Source organism: Rhipicephalus microplus, chromosome 1 (assembly GCF_043290135.1).
Source record: "Rhipicephalus microplus isolate Deutch F79 chromosome 1, USDA_Rmic, whole genome shotgun sequence".
NCBI classification, from domain to species: Eukaryota; Metazoa; Arthropoda; class Arachnida; order Ixodida; family Ixodidae; genus Rhipicephalus; species Rhipicephalus microplus.
The window spans coordinates 18,885,859-18,908,296 of record NC_134700.1 but is presented as its reverse complement, the minus strand read 5'-3'; the positions used below and the strand labels follow the sequence as shown (position 1 = coordinate 18,908,296).

Genomic DNA, 22,438 nt, shown 5'->3' with positions numbered 1-22,438 from the left:
GCTTTTTTCATGTCATTTGCTACCAGTTAAACAGCGGTGGCGTATTTTAAGGTACCTTGAAAATTGTTGCGGTCATATTTCAAGAAGGAAGGAGGCAGAAACGCACCGTTCTTGTCGTACGTGATCTTTTATCACTCACAGAAATAAATTTATTGGTCGAAGAATTCTGTTACTTGGTCGAAGAATTCGGTTACCTCTCGGCAATCAAAGAAGCTTTTAATTCTCGAATCTCTTTATCAGATATTGCTGCCATCTCTTTCCAACAGGCTTGCAATTCTGTTCTACTGACACAACATAGCAATGACCGTGTTTTTGTAGATTTTTTTTCATTCCCATTCAGACAATTTTCCAATCATAGACATCTTCGAAGCGGGTAAGAACGTCCTGTCGCCCTTCACACGTCGTTACATTCATCCAGTCCACATTGCAAAAGGCTTGATGACAAAGTTGTTTCCACGCTCAGGTTTTTCGTACCGAAGCTTTCGCGCTCTTCGTGCGCTTCAAGGAGTGCAGAAAGACTACAAAACGACGCTACGAGCTCTACACCGTGCCATCGGGACTGGTATGGGGCAAACTTGTTGCGAGTGGTCTTGCAGTGTTCTGCCATTGTGCTCCGTTCGCTGTTTCGTGAGCTCAAGTTGGGTCGACACGGGGCGTCGTTGCGGTGCAATTGGTGTCGTGTTTCCCATCTCTTTTCTTATACACAGTGTTCTGCGAATAAATGCCTTTGTGTAGCCGCTGGTGCCGAGGTCATGGATTACGTTTTTACTTATTTCCTTCCGCAGCTGTGGTGACAATTGGTGGTTAGATTATCGGTTATTTCTTTATTTTTTTAGTCTTCTCGTTTAGCTAGTTTTCTGTATTCTTGCCCAAGAAAGGTGATCCAGAACATTTTTTTTTTCCTCGTGGGAATGATCATAGGTATCTGCGTACATGTTTGCAGCTCCACATTTCCAAGTTGTACGACTCGGACTGCCCTGACGACGGCCCCTATTCTCTTTATGCTCTAGCAGCCATGGCCGTCACGTTCTTACAAACCTTCTCCTCTTACCTACTTCTAAACTCTTTTCTCTACTCTCTCCTTTCCCTTCGAGCGACTGAGCCGTGGTCTCGCAAGGAAAGATGGTGTCTTTTTACTTTTCTTCAACCACACATTTATTCATTCAGGGGAAGCTTGCATGCAGTAACTGGTTTGGAAAGCAGGTAAAGTTCGCGGAAAGTCATCTCACCCTGAGCTGCCGAGCACAAAACAAAGCTTAGCCGAGAGTCACGAGAAGGCAAGGAGATTACACAGCAAGATGAAAAGAGAAGATACTTTGCCTAATAGCTTATTGCGAAAGCCACTGGGGCAACCCTTTTCTTTAAGACCATCCCCACTTCTAGTCGTACATTGAAGTAATGAGAAAACTCCAACCAAAACATATTTAAAAGAAGCAACATTTTTAAGCCAATCTCTCACCCCTGAGAAAGAAGCTGGACCAGCTTCGAAACATCGGATTTTTTTTCCTTAAATATATATTGGTTCGAGTTCTCATTCCTTCAGTTTCTATACAAAACGGGCCGACCTACATCGAATGTTCATCTTTGATTCCAGTCGTACATTATATCCTCACTGCTCCGACAAACCCCCTCACACCGAGACATTTAGAGGTGGAATGACAGGTGCGCAACCGTAAACAGCCCCTCTTCCTTCTTGGACACTTATAGCTCTCGTGTGGGTGTGTCTGCGTGCGGGGGGGGGGGGGGGGTGGAGAGAGGAGTACTGACGGAAAAATGTTGCATCTTGTTTTTTTTTTGCACCAGGTAGCTAACGACCTAGTTATTATTTTATTTTTGAGGAAGCAGTGTTTCAGAAGGACCAGAGAGACCACAGAACCGATACGTCTTCGGTTTATTCATTCATTCATTCATTTATTTATACTGTTAGCCCAGAAGTGGGCCGTTACAGGGTGGAAGTACAAACAATTATTTGCGAAAAAGAAGTACCGTACAGGTCTCGAGATAATTTCTCGGTATTATTGTGAGCAGCAACTCGAAGTTACACATAACAAGAAACGGAACACACATACAATGCAATGCATACGCGCAGAACAGCACAGAAGTGTCGGGAAAGCTCAACAGGTCATCTACGAAATTTCATTTCAGTCCCAAAATCTTGATTTGTTTTCTTTTCTTATTCCTCGATCCAAATCCTCTCCTTCTTCATCAAAGAGTTTTCTTAGCTCGGTGTCATTTGAAATCCATTTTCTTAAATTCATTCCGGCATTGCGAAAAATATCTCATGCTTCTTTGTATATCTTTGTCGACGTCGAGTATTCGTCGGCTCCAAGTAAAACGTCATCGACGTAGATTCCTTTCCGGAGTTGCGCCACAACTGCAGGATATTTTTCTTCGAATTCATCCAAATGTCGATGAATCGTGGCTGCTAGAAGAAAGCTACTTGGTGTAGTTCCAAAAGTAATCCTCGTCATCCTCCATGTTTTTACCTTCGGGGTTGGCATATCTTCGCTTGGTATTCTTTCCCACCACATAAATCGCAGTGAATCTCGATCATTTTCATGTACCTTGATCGGCAAGAATGCTTTTTCCACGTCGGCTGACATAGCGATCTTGTGATATCGAAAGTTCATCAGCAAGCTTGTGATGTCAAGGTTTAGGTTTGGCCCCTTTTCCAAGTTGTCATCCCAGGATTCACCTGGATTCTGGCTTGACGATGCATCAAAGACGATCCGTATTTTTGTCGTTGTTCGGTCCTTCTTAATTACTGCTTGATGCGGCATGTAGTATACAAATTTTTTCTGTATATCGGATCCAGCATCTTCATTGACGTTTTCTGCTATTTCTTGCTCGAAGTACTCTCGAATAGCTTTGTCTTAGGCTAGGAGCTCATCTTCATCCTTGCATAATTTTTTGGTCACCTGGGTAAGCCTCTTCTCTGCAATGGTGTTGTTGTCATCCAATGTCACGTTTTCCTTCCATGGTAGCCGCACTTGGTATCTTCCTGCCTTGAACGTTAGTGTTTGTCGAACGTAGTCTAGCACATGCTCATAGTTCATGTTTGTTGCTGGTTTCTCCTTGATGCCCATGTTTTCCAAGTCCCAGAATCTCTGCAGTTCGTCCACAGACGTGTCTGACTTGGCACTGACCTTGAGTACCATAACCGTCGATGATTTCATCGGCACACAATAAAGTCCTACAGGACCTTGGACTGTCCATCCCAATATTGTTTCTATTGCCATTACTTTTGGATGAATCTTGCAAATGCGACCAGTGACTACAGTCCAGTAATAATCTGCTCCAATTAATATAGAAGTTTCTATATTTTTTTCTTTCTTTGTCCGTCTTCTCGTTGTCATCAGCCAAACAAATTTCCATCGATCTTGCTCTTTCGTGTATTGTTAACGGTGGCGATGGTAGCACGTCACAGGATACAACTTCTATCTCCAGTGCCTCAATCGTGACTGACTCCGAGATGGGATCCTTCCTCACGCTGTCCTCGACGACTTTCATGTCTAGTTCCATCTCTCCTCCTTCAAATGATCCAACAGTAATCCTTTCGGATCTTTTTACCTTGCACGCTAGTTTTCTTGACAATTTTTTGAGGATGAATGTCCTCAGGCTCCCGTTGTCCAGCAGAATACGTGCGTTGCACCTGCTGTCTTCTCCCTCCGTCCACGAAAAGGCTGTCTGCAGTAGTATGCACTTGTGTTCATCAGACTGCTGTGTGTTGATGTTGCAGGACTTGCTGGTGTCTAACCGGTCAGGTTTCGCGCTTTTACCCACTTGCTCAACATCACCGCTTTGCTGCTGTGCTGACTTTCCTGCAGACATATGTGGTCGACAGATGGATGTCGCATGCCTTCCCTTGCATGTTTTGCAGTGTACGTTAGTGCGGCATATCTTTGCCGTGTGGTGAGGTCTAGTGCATCTGAAGCACCTTCGTTCCCGTTGCAAGGCTTCTTTCTTCTGTTGCATAGTAATGCTTCTTCTGCAACCTTCTGTGTAGTGTCCAGTCATCTCACAGAAGATGCATTTTTTTATCGAGGTGCTTTGAAGCGCAGATGTTCTTGTCCGCCTCATACCGTGTGGTGACTGGGTAACATTGTATTTTTCCTCTCGAGTTTCTTCTCTGCTGTGTATGTATATCTTTAAAAACTCCATAATTTCTTTCAAACTGCTGAGTCCGATTCCGTAGTTGCTGGTCTGTTGTCACCTTTCTCTTTTTCCTTCACCTTCATCTCAATCCTCATATCTACCGGTAGTGCAGATTTTACAACAGGAGCTATCACTGTGGCATAACTATCCATTTCCACTCCTAACGACTGCAATGCTCGTGTGTTCACTTGCAACTTTTGGAAGAGTTTCTTCAACCCATCTACATCTTTAGGACTCTTCACTGCTTCCAAGTTTGCAAGCTCTTTTATGTAGGTCTCTCTTAAATTAGCTTCTCGTCCAAAGGTTTCTTTCAGAAGAGCGACTACATGCTCGTAATTCTGATCAGAAAACTGCAAACCTTCTATGAGGGACGCAGCCTCCCCTCTCAGAGACGCCAGAAGGTAATTAAATTTTTTATTCTTCGGCATGTTCACTCTGTTATGCACCAATGTCTTGAACTGATGCCAAAACCTTGGCCATGCTGTTTTTTTCCCATGAAACTTGATCATCTCAAGACGTGGCAACTTAACAAGCTCTTGCGTCTCTTGAGATTTAGTTAGTACCTTGCACTGAGCTCGCCTGTTCTGTGACTATTCTCGTATTCAATTGCGTCGCTTGTTCTAACTCGTGTAATTGCTCTTCTATTTTTGTCGTTGCTGCGACGATCTTGATCTCATAATGTAAAACTCTTTCAAATTCCGCCTCCGCGTCGTCTTCTTCAATGAACGGTTCAATCTGTTCGTTAACTTGTCTTAGTGTCTGTGACACGCGCTTCATCTGGTTCAGAAGCGTCATAAGTTGCGCTCAATCGGCGTCTTCTTCTATATTCTTATCGATTTCGCTCGTAAGCGTCGTCACATTTGCTCGAAGCGTCTTCCGCTTCTTCGATAGGACCTCTTTATTCATGCTTAAGACGTGCTGAAAGAGCTTTTGCCTGTTTATGTGCGTCGCCAACAGTCGTCGGTTGTGGTCCTTTTCTCGACGGTTCGTCCTTGAGCCAGACGCCGCTGTTTCCTTCTTCAACCCGTTGTTGCGAATGGGGTTAACAGCTGTGCATCTGTCTTCAGATCCTCCTGGTCACGGCACCATGTTTCAGAAGGACCAGAGAGACCACATAACCGATATGTCTTCAGTTTATTGTTGACAAAACAGGAAAAAAAAATATGCAGAGCGTGCCCCTGGCTCCTTCTTCTTCTTCGCCTCCAAGCTCCATCTTAAATCTGTTTTCTACAAGCAGCATACAACACAACACAATCATGCCCACCTAAAAAGACGCAAATACACGCGCTGTATTGCAACTGATGAGGTATTGTCGAAAGACTCAGCTTATGTAGGATAACACGTACATGTGCACTAACACCAGAGCATACAATGAAGACAAGTTTTTCTTGCAGTGTTTTGCATTTGCAGGAAAACTTGATGAATGATTAACCCTAATTGCACCTTACCTGATTCGAAACTCGGGACAGGTAACAGACTTTTTAAAGAACTCGACCCTGTCATGTCATGGTTCTCACATTTTATGCTGCAAAAATTTTATATCACACCATTCCGCACAATGACCAAAATACAAGTGTAGGCGAATGTATTGACCAGCATAGTATCACCAAGTTTTAAAATAGCACAGGTATTTACAGCAACCAATTCATGTGGTACTCATTGTATATGTTGCTATCAGTGCGCATGTGCCTGTCGCGGAAATTGCTTGTTATGTTAAGTTTCTCAAATTTAATATTAATATGTAGAGGCATGGGAAATAACTTGTTTTTGTATGTTGAAAACTATTATATATATATATATATATGCATAGGTTGCTTGGCAATTGCAATTCTTTCACATGTGTTTTTTTATGGTGCTCCTTCGACGTTTATTGTCTGAGTCGGACCACGTCAAATATCGCTCATTTTTAGACCGAGTAAGTCCAAAGCAAAATATTTTTATATATGGTTATTGAGTTAGTCTGAGTGACTTCCATTTATTTTGCTGACCTATGCCGTACGTGGGATATTTCCGTATTCCGCAGAGTGTAGTCTCAGTGTTGTTTGCGAAATTTACTATAACCTTGCTCGTCTGAATGGCGAATTTGGTTTTCATGTTAAGCAAAATCGTTTGTTCCAGGTGTTAAAAGCTGAACAATATTGCTGCTATTTTTCTGTCCTACAAGCATTCAGAAATCTTGCCAAAATGTTCTGTTTGCGTTCTGTTTGCAAAATCGCTTGATGCTGCTCTAGGCAACCCGGACAATGATGACGTTTCAATTTTTCAACAACTAATTGCACACAAGCTGTTTGCGATAAGCAAGAAGTCACTATGATGTGCGATTGGAGGTGGAAAATATATAGTTTGCTATTTGTATGAAGGCTTGAGATAAATGTAAAGGGACAACTAGAAATGAGGGTGAAAGACTGTGCTGGCGTAACCTCTAATTTAGGTAGGTACTTCATCTTCCAGTATAGCTAGGTGACGCAGACATTTTGATATTTTGGCGTTTTGGTAGTTAGGTGTTTTGATTTTTTGACTTGGTGTTGAAGACTGAGGCGCAAAAAACATATCGTGAAGCACGAAGAGCAGAAGAGAAGAAAGAACAGCGCCATTGACATTTTACACTTTCGGTATCTTGTATAATCGGCTTTTTGATTTTTCGGTGTTCTAACTTTCGGTATTCCAATAATTCGTCATTTAAATTTAGGGCGTTTCGAGTGCCACATTATTATAGCTTTAGTCAACGAAAAATGCGAACTCTACCCAGGTGCATTCAAACCACGTGCAGCGCTCCGCTTACCGGAAAGTGATACCAACCAGTGCGACAAAAGCAAAGAATCTATGAAAAAAAAATGTTGCATGGCAAAGAAGTCACAGTTATGTACTAACTGAATAGTAGTTGAGGGACCATGTTTAATTAACTAGTAATAATGTGTTGGTTTATAATTGCAACTCATCCACCGCGAAACATACTTTCTTTATTTTCGCTGATTCTTTGCTTGTTGTGCTCTATCAATTTATTATTCTTCGGATGTAATTAACCAGGTGCTTTACATGTCGGTATTTCTTCACAGTGCCACAAGAGATCCACGTGGTGCACTCTAAAGGTATTCAAATTCCTCGATGACTAAAGCTAATACTTACGCGGAAATAATTTGAATAAGTACTTAGAGAGCTGTATATGCTGTCTAGTTGTTTCTCGTGTCCATTCAGCTTGTACTTAATGCTAGGATTGCACTTTATTCTAGGAACCACCACAACCAATCACCTTAATACAAACACATGCGAGGACTGGAATCAGTAGAACGCCAATTCAAAATTATTTCACTCTCTAAAAACAAAAAAAAAGTTTTTTTGACAAAAACTTACAGTCGGTACACAGGGAAGGCTGCTAGCAAATGCGCTGTTAGTATATTTATGTCTGGACACATCAATGTTAAATTTAGAACCTAATGCGGTGCGTCATTGGCTCAACATCTTTCTGCAGAACACCACAGTCTAGCTGGTGATGGTCTACAAGTCCTTCAATTAGCAGAAGTGGTCTGTTACAATGTGCTTTACTTTTCCAAGTGTGTCAGGCGTATAGTCTTCTATGCAGCCCCCTAGAATAGGGTTAATTGAAGGACTCATTGAAGAAGAGATACAAGCTAGTTTTCTTTTTGTACCAGCACCAAAAAGCACGTCGGCACTACTGCCACGTGCTCCACATATCACCACTCAGTGAATAGACAAACGCCATGATGAAAAATAGCAATGAGCAAAGTGCATGGTTTAACCTACCAACCTCAAGACTAGAGGGTTTCGTGACACCGGCCATACAGACAATAGCATAAAGGCTTTTATTTGCCATCTTCATGTTCGGGATGGTCGAGAGCTGTAGTGTGCAACATCTGTGCACCGGGCCCCAGTGCATAAACCGGGTTTTCAGCAAAAATATGTCGCTTCTTTTAATCAAAATATGCCGGAGGGAAAATGTCTGGTGATCGAATGCTTGGTAGTCTGTAGGAAATCCTGTCACAGCGTTGATACGGCTTACTGTACCCCATTCTATAGAAATGGCAGCGGGGCTTAACATTCATGAACCATGGAAAAGCAACGACAGAGAACAAGTACTTCCACGTGCGAGCTCAGTTTAAACAAAATGTTGGAGCGATTTCCTTTTTCTTGACGCATCATTCAGGAGTATCATTTCCAGAAATAATGCTCGGCGAACAAATATTTGTAGTACTTTAACCCAAATATATGCGACTAACAACCGCCTCATACTTCAGCTGTATAATGAAAATATACTAGAATTACAAGACTTTCTAAGAAAATAAGCTATGGCATGCACTGCACGCCTTTTATAGCAGATGCACGTTACGTACGTCATTGTGACCACTACCAATTCCCTCTCGGACTGAAACTGTGCGTGCTTGTGTGCGTGTGTCTGTAGAAGATGTTAAGATCGGCCTCTTTGGCTCGGCGCCGCTTGGACGCGAAGGACGATTGCAGCTAAGCCTACCCTGATTTGTTCCGGGTCAACGCTCTCGAGGTGCGCCAAAAGAGGTGACAACACGAAAGTCATACTTCGAATTCTTTAGGGCTGTTGGGTCCCCTCGTCAAAAACTCTTTGGACACGCCTGACTGACTGACGGCCTAGGAAGAGCTGTCGGAAATCAAGGCAGCTTGATTTCTGCGACGTGCCACGAGACGCGCTGAACAATTAGCCGAAAGGTTGGGATCCGTGGTCAGGTATGTTTCCCACACTCTGTGGTGCTTTCAAGTCTTCCACTCCCCCAGGCCCTAGCCTGCTTAGCACTGCAGGCCCTATTCTGCACGTGCGATGCAACATTATTGCACTGTGCTTTGTTGTGTGTATTATTGCATTACCTACATTGTGTTTCTCTCTCGTCATGTGACGAACTGAACGTGCATACTTTCTATTTCCTGGGCAGAAAAGAAGGCAGTGTTTGACTTTCTCTCTCTTTCTCCTTCTCGTTTTTTTTTAATCCTTATTCGCTGCCCCGTGCTCCCTGCTGGGCTGCAGGAATTAGGCGCCTTCTTCTAACCACTACCCCCCCCCCCCCATTTGGGGGACGGAGATGAAGACGACAATTCCTTTGGACTGCCCTGAACCGAATGAACATGCAGTCTGTCCATTTACAGTGATCTGCAAGGAAGCCTTCCTGTAAGGTTTATTTTCTAACCAAAAACTCTCGTTCACAGACTGCTTTTCTCCCTCATTGTGTCTTTACACGCGAGCACGCGAGTACAACAAAATGTCACCTCTCCAAATTCGAGCGAAGGCACGCGAGCACAACAAGATCTCAAAAAGGTGAATGGCAAAAACACAATGAGCTAGAAAAGCAGTCTGTGAACGAGAGTTATGGTTGGAAAACTAATCTTACAGAAAAAGCTGCCTAGCAGATTATTGCAAACTGTCTATTGTTTTCTCCTGCAGAGACTTTTAGGAAGACCACGGCTTAAAACGCGAGCACCGAGACGCTCTGAACCAGCTCACAGAAGCTCTCATCAAGCTTCCATGATGCTACCTTTAGTGTGTAAATAGTGTATATAAACATTGCTCTTATCAGCCCCGGCTACTCTGCTTGACTTCTACCTGAGACTTGGCTAGCTCCTTCGAACACATCACGAGCAAGCAAAAGGGCACGGAGTTGTAAAGATGAAAATGTGCAACATCACATCGCTTTTATTACGTGACATATTTGTTCTCCATTGCATTTGCCCAATCGTGTCCACATATAACTTTCCAGTTTTTAAAGCGAGGACACACCGTTGATTGCGGTCACGTCATTGAATGTCAAATAAATAGTGGTTGCAATATTTCTTTGCAAATTACTTCTTCATAAAGTATGGTGAAGTAATTCATTATTTGGCCACCTGAGGAGCTTTCTAACTTGATTTATTTTTTATCAAGATTTGAATATAATGTTAAGTTTTATTTGGTTGATTCTGAGTATCACCTTTGTAACAGAAGTACATCTGTCAGTGACAATCATTCTTAACCTCTCCCAGTGCCAGTAGGTCCGTTCAAGTTATGTGATGAAAACCACTTTGCTGGATTATGTCATATATGACATGTCGCTCAAATGTCGGTCTCTGCATTTTTGATGAATCCAGCCATCTTTTGTAAAGTGTCTACTGGCAAGTTTTTTTTTTTAATTTTGTTTTGTTCTTCTTAAAACTGGTGGTCTCAGACAAGCTTATTACGCCTCTTCTCACCACTGGATAGCCGTTGTTACGCGCGGCGCCTGGGCCGACGGGGGAGGGCCGCGTTCATTGTTCATCAAACAAGTCACTGAAGGGCTGCCAGCCTGCTGTCCACCGTGTATTGTCCATCTTAGCCGGGAAGTGAGGTGGCATTCCGACACAATAAGACATTTGACGAGACGACCACAACGGTTTCTTGGTGTCAAAGGTGCAGTGTGGTGGCCACACCCCAATCAAAGACCTTGACTTGAGCGAGTGTGAGCGGAACCGTCAGAAATGGTGTCTGTGTCTCGTGATTCAACAGCGCATTCTGAACCCATTCCCTGATTTAGTCAAAACGCACACTTTATAGTGAGCCACCCAGCTCATTCGCAAGAGATCTCTCGTCCTGTCTGTACAGAAGGTAATAAATCCTCTGTTAAGTTTGTCATCTTACTCCTGAGTGCACATGCGTTTTCTTTTATGTTTCTCTACACGTCCTTTCTTGCCCCTATTTCTTAACTTACAGTGCTGGGCAGCAAACCGGATGCCAAGATATGGTTAATCCCCTAGCCTTCATTTCTCTCTCTTGCCATCTTACTGCCTTGGCATCTTCATCCCGGGTATCCAATGTCTTGAAAGGCCGGTACAAACAGATAAGTTAAAGAATAAAACAGATGGTGAATATTTTCTGCAGCATGTTCAGACGCTGCATATAAGTGGTCATCCTCGAAAATTATCAACTTTAACACCGCGGACAGGTGTTGATATAGCCCGAGTAGGTTCAAGCATGTATTATGCCTCGACGCTTTTAATCTTCATTAAACTTCTCCCTTTCGATTTCATCCTTCGGGGCTTTGTGTAGTTCTTCATCTAACGCGCTGCATTCGTGCTGCACTGCTACCACTTCATTTCTTCTGTATATACGCCCTGTTTCGGGCACAATTATAGGCTGCCATCTTGGACTGATAATGATGCCATAGAGAAATAAAAAAAAGGTTAAGAGTGGACACTCCCGTAGACCCCAGCGGCCCAATCGACCCTAGCACACCTGGTAGTTGGTGAGAGCAAGTGGCGTGCGCTTCCTGTTTCGGTTTCACTGGCGGAAATTTTGAATTACTTTGCATAACCGACGTTTGGCTATAACGAAAGTTCATGATTTCAGACCACTTTTCATCGCCCAAATGGATAGTTTTTGTAGGTCGTTTTGATTTAGCGATTCCCTGTTTTGTTTTGTTCAGTGGTTTGTGCGAATTGGTCGTAACGTAATTTTTATTTTGATTAAGTTATAATAAAAAGAGATGCAGGTAATGATAATTCACTATGGTTTTATTCATCGCACTTGTGTTTTTCTTTTGGAACAAGTGATCAATGTATATATCAGTCAAAGAGACAGAGTATCCACAATGTTTTATTCAATGGCAAGGTAGAGTCTGAGAATATAAAAAGCACAATATGACAAAGGTAGACGACAAATGCATCTCGCCTTACAAATAAATTGTAACAAATATTGTAACAAATACAGAGAGAACACAGACAACGCACACATCGCTAGAGTTGGCAGAAGCCGAGAAGCTGGTGAAGTATGACACACCGGGCCAGTGGGTAAGTAAGGATCTATGGCAAAAACACAGCGCACAATGCGGATGAAGAAGGAAGAAGTGACATATACACAGCAATAATGTCGCTAATCACACCTGGGGTTAACCGAAATAATGCATAGAAAAAAAGAGCGCACAGAAACCACACGACACAATATAGCAGAAAGGCAAAGGTGCAGTGTGCTGGCTGTGCTTAAGAACAGCTAGCCCAAAATGAAAAAAAGCAGACTTGATGCCTGCTTGTCCTCAGAAAGGTAGGGCTTTGCAGCTTGCTCACTACGTGAAAGACAAACTTTATGCTACAACACTGGCAGGTCTTGTGGCTCTTCTTATGCGTCGCCTTCATCAAAAACTTAAGATCGCAATTGATTTGCGTCTGGGTGTTGCTGTGACGCTTGAGAGCTAAAATAGATTGTAGTCATCACTCATCCAGAATTGTGGACCATAATTGGCGCTACGAGAGTGGTATTACAGTGCTAATAAATAGCAGAAGGAAACCACTTTGACTCATTATATTTCACAAAGGCTCTACATCATACGTTATCACTCGCAAGTTATATAAATATAAAATGGCAGCATCCGCAGCCCCATCAAATGCTACAAGTTTAGGTATTCTTTTGAAAATTTTGATGGGCGAGATGAGGAGGTTGATGAGAAGCTAAAATACAAAAAGCGTGATAACGTGAATTGTGCCCACTTCATACTGTGTTCCTTACCCGCTCGAAGACATTTCAACAAGCGGTATTGTTATCGATATATTACTTGAGCTGGAGAGATAAAGCATACACAGTGACCAAGTGACCCACAGTAAAGTGTACAGTTCGCCCGCATTTGCTACAAAAATACAGACAGGATACTTAACATTCTTTTTAAGGTTAGGCAAATCCCTTCGAGCGAATACACAGTGTCCCTACTTCTCATAGCGGGTAACCAAAACAATGTATGCAACGAAGAAGTGGTTAGTCCAGTTGAACTGAATATAAGCATATAAGACCATAATGAAGTCTGCTGTAACAAAGTAATAACATAACAAAGCTATTGCAGGATTCAGCTCAACTCGAATACTTTAGTGTAAATCCGCCCTAATTGCTAACATTTGAACTTGTCAAGCTGTATGCTTGAGATTGAAGACGGGAACCTAACCCTATCTAAGTTTCGGTTTACAAAACCCACATGCCAACATAAACAAACCCGTCAAAACATTTTCAGAAACTTCGCGCGACACCCAGCAGAGCAGAAATAAAAATCGCCAACACTTGACAGATGACATCGCACACTTTCAGGTGATGTGCAGTGGCCTCAATCATGGCAAGAAAGTGAGATTCAAGTTGTTGTACGTATGCAAAAGCTGCTTCTGATGGCACAGTGAGATTCCCAAAAAGTTTGCTGGGGACGTGGTATGCTTTGGGCATTGTGAAATACTGGTGGGTACCCTTAAGCGTCTCACTGTCGTCTTTCAGTAACTGTGGGCAACTGCAACCGTCACATGCACTCCGAAGGAAGTGTTTGATGAGAAAACCAGCTACATAATATGCAGCGGAGTCATCGATAATGTGGGAGTGAAGGTTGGTCGCAAGTTCAGAGAGATCGTCTTGAGCGGGAAAGTCATCAGGCTGTGGCTGTGCACACTCCTCATTATCCACAAGAGACGCACTGGTGAGGGAGAATGGCGAGAGCTGCTCCTGGAGGAGGTCACATTCATCATCCTCGACATTTCCGTATTCTGACAGCTTGAAGAGTTTTCTTAAGCAGATGTGCTTCAGGCCACAAATAAATTGTGCTAAATTGGGGTTGGTGTTGCAACCCTGTTTTTGCCTAATGTGGCCAAATATGTTCTCCAGAGGATCGTGTTGAAGCCTGCGTGTTAACAGGTATTCAAAATTGTAAATTCTGGAGAGGTCGTCCCATAGTTGACAAATAGCCTGAATTGTAATTTGCCAACCTACGATGGTTTGTGGTTGACGTCTGCCAACAAACTGCCATGATGCAATCCAGGGAAGCTGGCCTCGGAGGAAGTCAATCAGCTCTGAATCATTTTACGTGATTGCATGCCGCAGCTTTTGCGAAGTTCTTTTTTTACTCGAGCTGTTCAAGGCATCGAAAATCCTGTCCATACGATCACAAAATTGAGCTGTAGTGATGGCCGAGGCAGGCAGCACCTTCACATACACCGTTGTCGTGATAGCAATCGAAACTGATGCACTGAGGACCTGAGTTGGTCTGCTGACCTCCATATTAGAAAAAGGTTTCTGATGAACGTGCCGTTCAGTCAACTTTGGAGCCAATCGCAACCGCAACTCATGTGAGGATTGGTAAAGGCTTACAATGTGTGACCAGTTAACGATGTCATCCCCAATGTATAACTTGTGTGCTTGGACATTATTGCGCGCTGTTTTAATTAAGTGTGGAACATCAAAAATGTAATACACCCATTCACCATTAACTTCAAAGAAAGGCTTTGCTACAGTCACTTTTAGTTGGTTAGCGAGACTTACATTTGAACTGCCCTGGTCACAAATGACTGCTTTCACTGCAATATTAATGCTCCTAGGCTCCAAAGTGAGTGACACCAGCAAGTTATGCATAACAGATGATGGTGTTGATGTGTGCCCGGTTGAATCCACTTTCTCGAAACACCAACAAGAATAAAAACCAGTGCTCGATCAGCAATGGTTGAAGTGCGATGAGTGCCATTATCTGTAAAACCCTGGACAACGTCTCTTCCAGCATCATAGTACAAATTCTTTTTGAGTGCTATTTCGTCGAAAACTAAAGCGCACACTCGGTCCCGTTCATTCCAAGCTTGAGTATTTGTTGCAATGGAAGAAAGGATTCCTGGAATTATGCCTGGAGTCATCTTTACATTAGCTAGCCACCTCCTTAATGAACTACGGGAGGACAAAGAAAAATATGGAGCCAGAAATCGGTATGCTCATGGACCTCGGAAGTTGAAGTGAAGAGCGAATTTTTTGAACCACACGGGAAACCGCTTGCCCTTGCATTTGGGCCTCTAGCAAACATGTGCAGAAAGAAGTTTAAAAACCTCCTTGGTGACGTGCGGTCGGATAACTCCAAGGGCCTTTGAAGTCGATGACGGTGCTTGGTGAGGCTGTCTCCGCAGTCTTTTGATAATTTTCTGCTGTGCTGCTATTTTGGCTTGCAGATGTTTAATGGTTGGCTTGTACTTCATTGATGGAGACATTGTCACTGGCGCCCAGGAACGCACTTCAATAAACAAAAAAATGGATGTAAAAGCGAAGAACAACTAAACCCACACGAGCACTATCCTCGCTCTTTCAGACCCAAGGTGCACAAGTTTCTGTGGTGCAAAGTTTTCCATTCCACCACCTAAAAACAAATCATTCACAATGTTGACAATGCACAAAAAAAATGAAAATCAGTGAGAGCCCATCCTTATATTTTGTAAGTGCACACGCAGTGTCCTTTTGAGGATAGTTTCCTCAGAATGTCCTAAACTTAAAATAGCACATTAAAAACAGCTGCAATAAAAGCATAGTCACCATTTTCTCTAGAGCATTCAGACGTGGAGCTGTTGGCGGAGACGTCTTCTGGAGGGTCTTGTGAAGCTTGTTCAGTGCCTCGGACAGCGCTGTCGAAACAATCTTGCGAGCGGCCTGCGGAAGTCTCTATATCAATCCACTCTGGTGTTGAAGTGAACATACAACTTACCGGTCACACAAGTTCCTTTTGTGACAGCTGAACAACTGGTTAAGGTTTTCTCCGGCAAGACGAAGTCAGCAGAAATTCTTTCACCAGCTACAAGGGAGCTGCCACCTGCAGAGGTTTGGTCAACAGTCAATTTGGGTAAAAAAAAAAAGAAATCCCGACACTGAACGCATCCTGCTCATCGGGGCACCTCAATGTGTGGGAGCCACTTTTTGAAGCCTCTACCGCAGGTCCTGAATAACTCTACCGCAGGTCCTGAAAAAATGAAATTACGACAATGTGTCAGTAAGAGGCTTAAAATAACACAAACTAAAGCTCATCCGCACTTTGCAGTGCAGCTTCTGCAGTCATGTCACAGTCACTATTTGAAGCGACGCTCAGAGAACCTGCATATATGTGCAGTTGATACAAGTTACAAAGCTTGTAGCATGGGGAAACTTAAACAGCTCTTTCAAACGCATAAATTGGTCGAACGTGGAAGAAAAGAGAAGGCACCAACTAGGAAACAAGTAATTTGTGATTTTTGGAATTATCAACAGTGCCAGCTTTCACTGATGAAAAGTATATGTACATGTGCACTAAGGCTTGAAGATAACGTGAAATAGCCCTTTAAAGTCTTTCAAAACAAGTTGCGCAGGTCAAGAGCACCAAAAAACGACAGAAATGTAAAGCTGCTGTTAGGAAGGTAATAGCCCACAATTCACAAAATTTAGGACTTTCCAAGTGTTACTTCTATAGTGAGGTTTCTTCATCGGCTACAAAGATCTTCGCGGTTAACTGTCGCCATTGATTCAATACGAGTGGCTGCTATTGCACATATTTGAGTTTCAGTCAATCACTTACATGGTGCAGCTGGTTGCACACTGGGAACAGCCATTCTTGTAAGCCTTGTGTACCCAGGGTCCATGAAACTTTGAGCAGTAAAATGGTTGCTACCAACCCTGTACGTTGCGTACAATAGGCTGGCCGGCTTACTCAGGAGATCATCGCGTCCAGCATACTGCATCCATGCTTTCATCCTGCATTGGCAATGAACTATCAGCTGAAAGGGAAAGTGCTAAAATAGTGATTTTTTATTGTTACCCTCACTGAGCAAGTACAAACAGTAAGCCTAAAGACATGCAAACCATACAAAAGCTTTAACACACCTGCCGTCCCGTGGTATGCGGAAGAAACTCGTCCCAGGCTTCTTGTGGGTTCTGCCATTCTTGAAGCACCACGATACACAGCAGTAGCTGCTGTAGCTTGGACCGCCGGACGGCATGGCATCAGCGCGGTCTGAAAATGTTAGTAAGTGGATGCTTCACTGTCGAATTGCGAAAAAGATATGTGCACACCATAAATGTACCAGCAAACCCCTTTGAATGATTAGCTAATCGATGCACAATACAAAACCAGTGATACATCTCTGACCCATAAAACTCTGACTTACAAAGATAAACGTCAAGACCATGTACAAAGATCTTCAGAAGTTTCCAGGCCGCTATCCCTTGTAATGCAATGATATCGCGGCCTGGGAACTTTAGAACACCTTCGTGCGTACGCAGTATCAGCAGTACATTGGGAAGAAAAATCTTAGTTGAAATTCGTGCGGTAAAATTATATTGTAAACGTCAAAAAAATTTGTGGGCAGCTTGCACTAGTGGCACAAGGCTAGCGAAAAAATGAAGATGATGGCCACTTGGCTAGTCCAGATTTGCCTCCGGCACACCAAGAATTATTCGTGTTCCGAGCCTTCGGGAAACGCGTCATGAAGCATGCGAGGCCCAGCGAACGCTTCTCAATATTTTGCTGCACTGAGCCTATGACCTAGCTGCCCAGCTATGTTCAGCGCACAGACGCAGCACGCGTCGCCTCGGCTTGACGCCGTGCCGCCTTTGCTATACTGCATACGTTGCACAATGTTCACGTCTAGCCGCCGCAGAGAGCCGCAAACTTTCTCTTTAGCGAACCTCCCCGTCCTTACAAGCTTCAGAAAAAAGGTTACAACTGGGTGAATGAGACGCCACGTAAGAAACAAACTCGCACACACGAAGCGCAACGTGTGTGTGTGCATCGTTCTATGTTTGTTGCATGGTGTCTCATTCGCACAGGTGTAACCGTTTTCTAAAAAAATGACCCAACAAGCCCAACAACATATCATTCGACAAGCTTCGCTTGAAAACGTGCCTCACCTGTATAGTGAACTAGAAGACTTCTAGTGGCGCGAGCAGCGAGGCGTGAGCGAGCCGTTTTCATACTGACGCCACTGCAACTTTTCATAGGACGAGATCTCGCGGCATTCTTTAGAATTTTGCTTGTTATTTCGTGTTTTTCAGCTCATTTATTGACTCCATTCGAAGAATACATCCTTCTCACTGGTGAAAGCCCACACGTTTTGATGGCTAGCGTTGTTAAACATTTAAAAGACGTGTATGAAGGCCACGTCACTATTAAAGCGCGAAGAATACCGCATTCGGATTTTCGTGCTGTCAGCGCAACTTTGACTTCGAGAGCAATTTTTTTTTTGTTATAAATGCCACCAAACAAGGAGGTACCATTGTGATGACGTGCAAAGCTAACTGTTCGCATGACCATAGGCGTGCGCACGAGTCCCCCCTGCCGCCGCTAATGACCTAATGGGCGCAAAGTTTTCCCCATACTTTTACTCAGTCGAACCTTTTCCATCATTGTTTAAACGACATGGTTATGGCCATGAAAGTTTTTGACGATTATTGCGGTTTTATTTAGGCGTAATTATGAAAAATGACACCACAGCCATGTTCATATGAAACCACACTTCAAGAATATATTGACAACTTACTTCACTACAAAAATAGTAACAGGAAACATCTTGACCGTGATGATCAACAGCTTTCATGTACACACTCATTTAGAACCTGCTCAACTTCAAATGCTTTAATGCCTGCCGCCTTTTGTCGTTAGCTCGATTGATACTTTAGGTAAAGAAATGCAGGCGTGTCGTTAAGTAAAATGCAGTTACGTCAGCAGCTATGGCTTCAGCATGTTCTGGGCATCCAAGCGTAGTTTGCTGCTTTTTTTTGACAATGTCTAACACATCAAGCACGCTTTCAGAGTGCAGATCTAAAAGGCTAAAGCAGGTTGTGAATGACTCCTCGAGGTTGGCCACAAATTTGTACAGCTTGCCTGCAGGACAAAGTAACCCGCCATTGTCCTTCAAACAGACAAGCTCAGCCATATTCAAATCATCAGCTGCCTCCTTGGTGAGCAAAAGAAGGTTAATGCACTCTTCACAACCAGTTTTGAGAATGCACTTTCTTGCGACATGACCGGCAATGTAAAAGATTAGTCTGCGATCGCTTGATGCCACAACAACAAGAGAATGATCTGGCGCAACCTTAGTGAGTAAGGGATCTGCGGCATCTAGGTTTCCATCATCGAGAAACCTGCCAATCAGCTTCTGCCTCCCAGTGCAAGTGTTCTGCTCCCCAGCATCTGCATTCAAGAGTGAACTGAAAACAGCAGGCTCACAGTTCCCCCTTGAAACAGAGTGTGCAAGATTGCTGAAGCTGAGACAGTTCACTGTAGCAATGAACTGCTGAGGTGTCGGGTGGGTATTGCACCCCGACGACTGTCTAACGATGCCAAAGAGATGTTCGACAGGGTCCTGGCTCAACCTGCTCGTCATCAAATACTTGAAACCTACATTTTCAGTCAAATACTTCAACAGCGACAAGGTACTTGATAGTGTTACTCGCAGTCCAGTTGCTGTGGACTGACTGAGAAAGCCCCTTTGCCCATTCGTGTGGCGTTCCCACTCTGACAAAAACGTTAGAAAAGAGCTTAGCTTCTCAGCTGATCGAGAGTTGGGACGGAGTGCTTGAGCTGGAAAGCGCGATGTCATGACTTCTATAACACCATGTATGGTCCTGCAAAAGCATGTTTCAGTGAGCTTTATGCGCAGCTAAGAAAGCTGCGAAGAGTTACAGTAGCACAAAATTAGGTAAATATAAAATTTTGCAATACTTACTCAAAAAAGTGAATTGTTGCTGCTATGCTAGCACACAGATATTCCAGCCTGGGTTTGTGCAGCTGAAGCCCATGTGTTACTTTTTCACTGAACAGCTGCACTGCCAAGCCAACTCGCATTTTTTCGAAGTTGTTAGAGTTAAGTAGAGCTGACGGTGCTCATCTGCTGGATGTGGTGCACTGCACTTGATCTCATTCAAGGAGGCCTTGACACCCATTGGCGTCCACATGCGTCTGTTCCAACTTGCACCGTCTGATGTGATGAAGTCCACCTTCAGGCCTGCTTTTTTGGCCAAAATATGGCTTCAAGCATGATCTTGGTCAGGGTACCTCCATTGAAGTTTCCTCTTGTTGCAAACGCTGCCAGAATTTGAGTCCATTTCCCAATGAACGGTACGAAAATTAAAACCATTCCATGGTCACATGGTGTGTGCTTATCTTTAGGAGACGTAAAGCTACCTAGATCCACAAAACCATCTATGTGGCCGGTTGTTGTTGCTGAAAGATGCTCAGAAAGGTGCATTTCGTCTACAATAATTCCACCATGGCATGCGTATTCCTCCATTGTGGCTGTCTTTTCACTCACCACATTGAAAATCTTTGGGCAGAAGCCAAACCCTGTTCTGTACGACTTCAAATATTTGCACAATGTTGTTTTACTTGGCAGTGACAGAATATTTTCTTTCCTCAGGTGCTCATAAAGCTTGGCGCTCTTCATTTTCATTATAAGACATTCCAAAACCCATTCATTGGAATATCTCATGCCTTTTGCGCTTTTTCGTGATGCTGATTTAAACATGTGAAGTGTTGCTTCACGCAGTTTCGGAGGAAGGGCTTCTATCCTAGAAGTAAATTCCTCCTCAGTGATGGCTTTGTTTTTAGCTGACATTGCTTTCAGTTGATTTTTCAATCCAGTGGCGCTATTCTTCAAACGCCTGGTTTTTTGCCTCTGAAGCTTCAGGCGCTGGGCTAGGGCTCCTTTCTTAGGCACATGAGCTTTTTGGCACGACTTTCTGGTCAACAATAGCTTTCGATGCGACTTGCACTCTGGGCAAATAAGTCCTGTACACGAAAGAAAAACAATTGTTTAAATACCTGAACAATAAATACATGTGGCGCTTGTAGATCAAAGCACTTGAACGCACTTACCATCGGACAAGACCTTCCCGGAGCACTTGGCACTGAAGACGTAGAGTCCGTTGGTGTATGTTGCTGCTTCCCCGTCATAACCGGAACATTTGCCTGAATTCGTTGTCCGACATTGCTCCCTTGCAAACACACATTGCCATGGCATCATCCAGTACAGCTGCAGCGTTGCCAGCGGAGGCGATTGTTTTTTTTGAGCACAGAACACCTTGACAATAAATGGCAGCACAAACTTTGTCTCCTGAGGACTTCTTGAAAATGACAGCTCGCTCATGACAAACAACAAGCCTTCCTTGCTTCTTCAACGAAGACGTCGCGAAAACCAAGCCGACACTATCATCTTCAATGCGGCACCACCTCGGCGATGGTGCTAGTGAACGTAGGGTCTGAAACTTGAAAGGCGAGGATTCTGCAGATTCAGGTTCTTCAAGCACCTCATGTTCGTTGTTAGTGTAGTCAGCGCTTCTGACGTCCTGGCGCGGCTTCTTTCCTCGAAGTGGAACTGAACGTGCAGGTCTCTTCCTTTCCGTTCTCTGTTGCGGGGTTTTAACGGAGAGGTAGGCTGGGCACTGAGGCAACAGCGTAGAAATGGCATCGGGAGCTAAAGACGGCTTGCCTCTCGGAATGCGCCATCCACGCCATCGACCTACGTATTCGCGCAATATGCAATGCGCTTCGAAATGATGTTCACACACAGCTGATGATTTCGTCAGGATCTTGTCTGCTCTTCTTAGGTTTCGCTCCCATTTACTTCGAAGCGAGTCGTCTCTTGGTGCGGCGAACAGCGATGCTTTCGGCGCACCCGGATAGCCAGTGCGGCAGCCTGGTGCAAAACAGTGGGAATCTGTTGTTCTTTTCGCCATGTCATCGCAAAATTTCCAGTCGCTGGTACAATATAGATCCCGCTCACTGCATTGAATACTTAACGCCAAGATACACAAGATAATGTCAAGTTATCCGAGTAACACTGCGCGCACAAAACGAGCAAAACCACAACCCTCCCAGCCATGTGCCACGAACTGCCAACCACAGAACACCACCCGAGCCGGCCGCACCCGCCGCCGGTCACACCACTAGAAAATGTTCTAGTTCACTATACTCACGTAGATGTTCTGTGATACTCACCTGTTATCTCGCACAAAAACGCCAACGCAGCCGACGTTGACGAAAGGGACGAAAGCTTCCTGCTGTCAGTCGGCTGAAATTAATTGTTTTTATGTATAAAGAACATACCAGATTTGGGCGTATAATTATTATTTTGTGAAAACAATTCTGTTGCATTGATTATAACTGTTTTTTTTGCGCTTGCGTCCTCTGGCGTTTGGTGAGAGCACTAGTTCATTACGTAGTCATGACGCACTTCTTGAGGCCAGGTTTCGCGAAGTGTCCTCTCTTGTCTTTTTCTTTCTCTATAATAATGCCGTTTTGCATCCGTATGAATATTCGAATAGTGCTATGGTAAACTTGCGCGCATCAAAACGCTGGGCCATTACATTCAACGTCATATGACCTTAATCATAGCTAATTACGACACAAAAATACAGCAAAAATTGCTTTTAAGCCTAAGATGGCAGTGTCTATGCTTTACTGTAACTGTTACATTTATTTTTTGTCAATTTGTCCACTATGTCATTTCATGCAGCGCCCGCCGAACTTGTGCCGCTCTTTATAGTGGTACTCTTGCT

At 43.7% G+C, this 22,438-nt stretch overlaps 1 protein-coding gene and 1 long non-coding RNA gene across 9 annotated transcripts in view; one reads left to right on the top strand and one right to left on the bottom strand.

Moving 5' to 3' along the window:
- LOC119178160 (dual oxidase maturation factor 1) overlaps window positions 1–22,438 on the top strand; it is a 328,683-nt gene that overhangs the window by 267,989 nt on the left and 38,256 nt on the right. The window lies entirely within an intron of this gene.
- LOC119178161 (uncharacterized) lies at window positions 11,721–21,797 on the bottom strand. 6 transcript variants are annotated; one of them, XR_012894074.1, is made up of 5 exons: window positions 20,757–21,797; window positions 16,766–20,669; window positions 15,621–16,636; window positions 15,452–15,565; window positions 11,721–15,155 (listed from the first exon to the last, which is right to left on the bottom strand). It is a non-coding gene; the product is annotated as an uncharacterized LOC119178161 (long non-coding RNA). The 6 variants fall into 6 exon arrangements; XR_012894104.1 differs by having other exon boundaries at window positions 11,721–15,565; window positions 15,621–15,872; window positions 16,461–16,636; XR_012894091.1 differs by having other exon boundaries at window positions 11,721–15,565; window positions 16,766–19,507; window positions 19,609–20,669.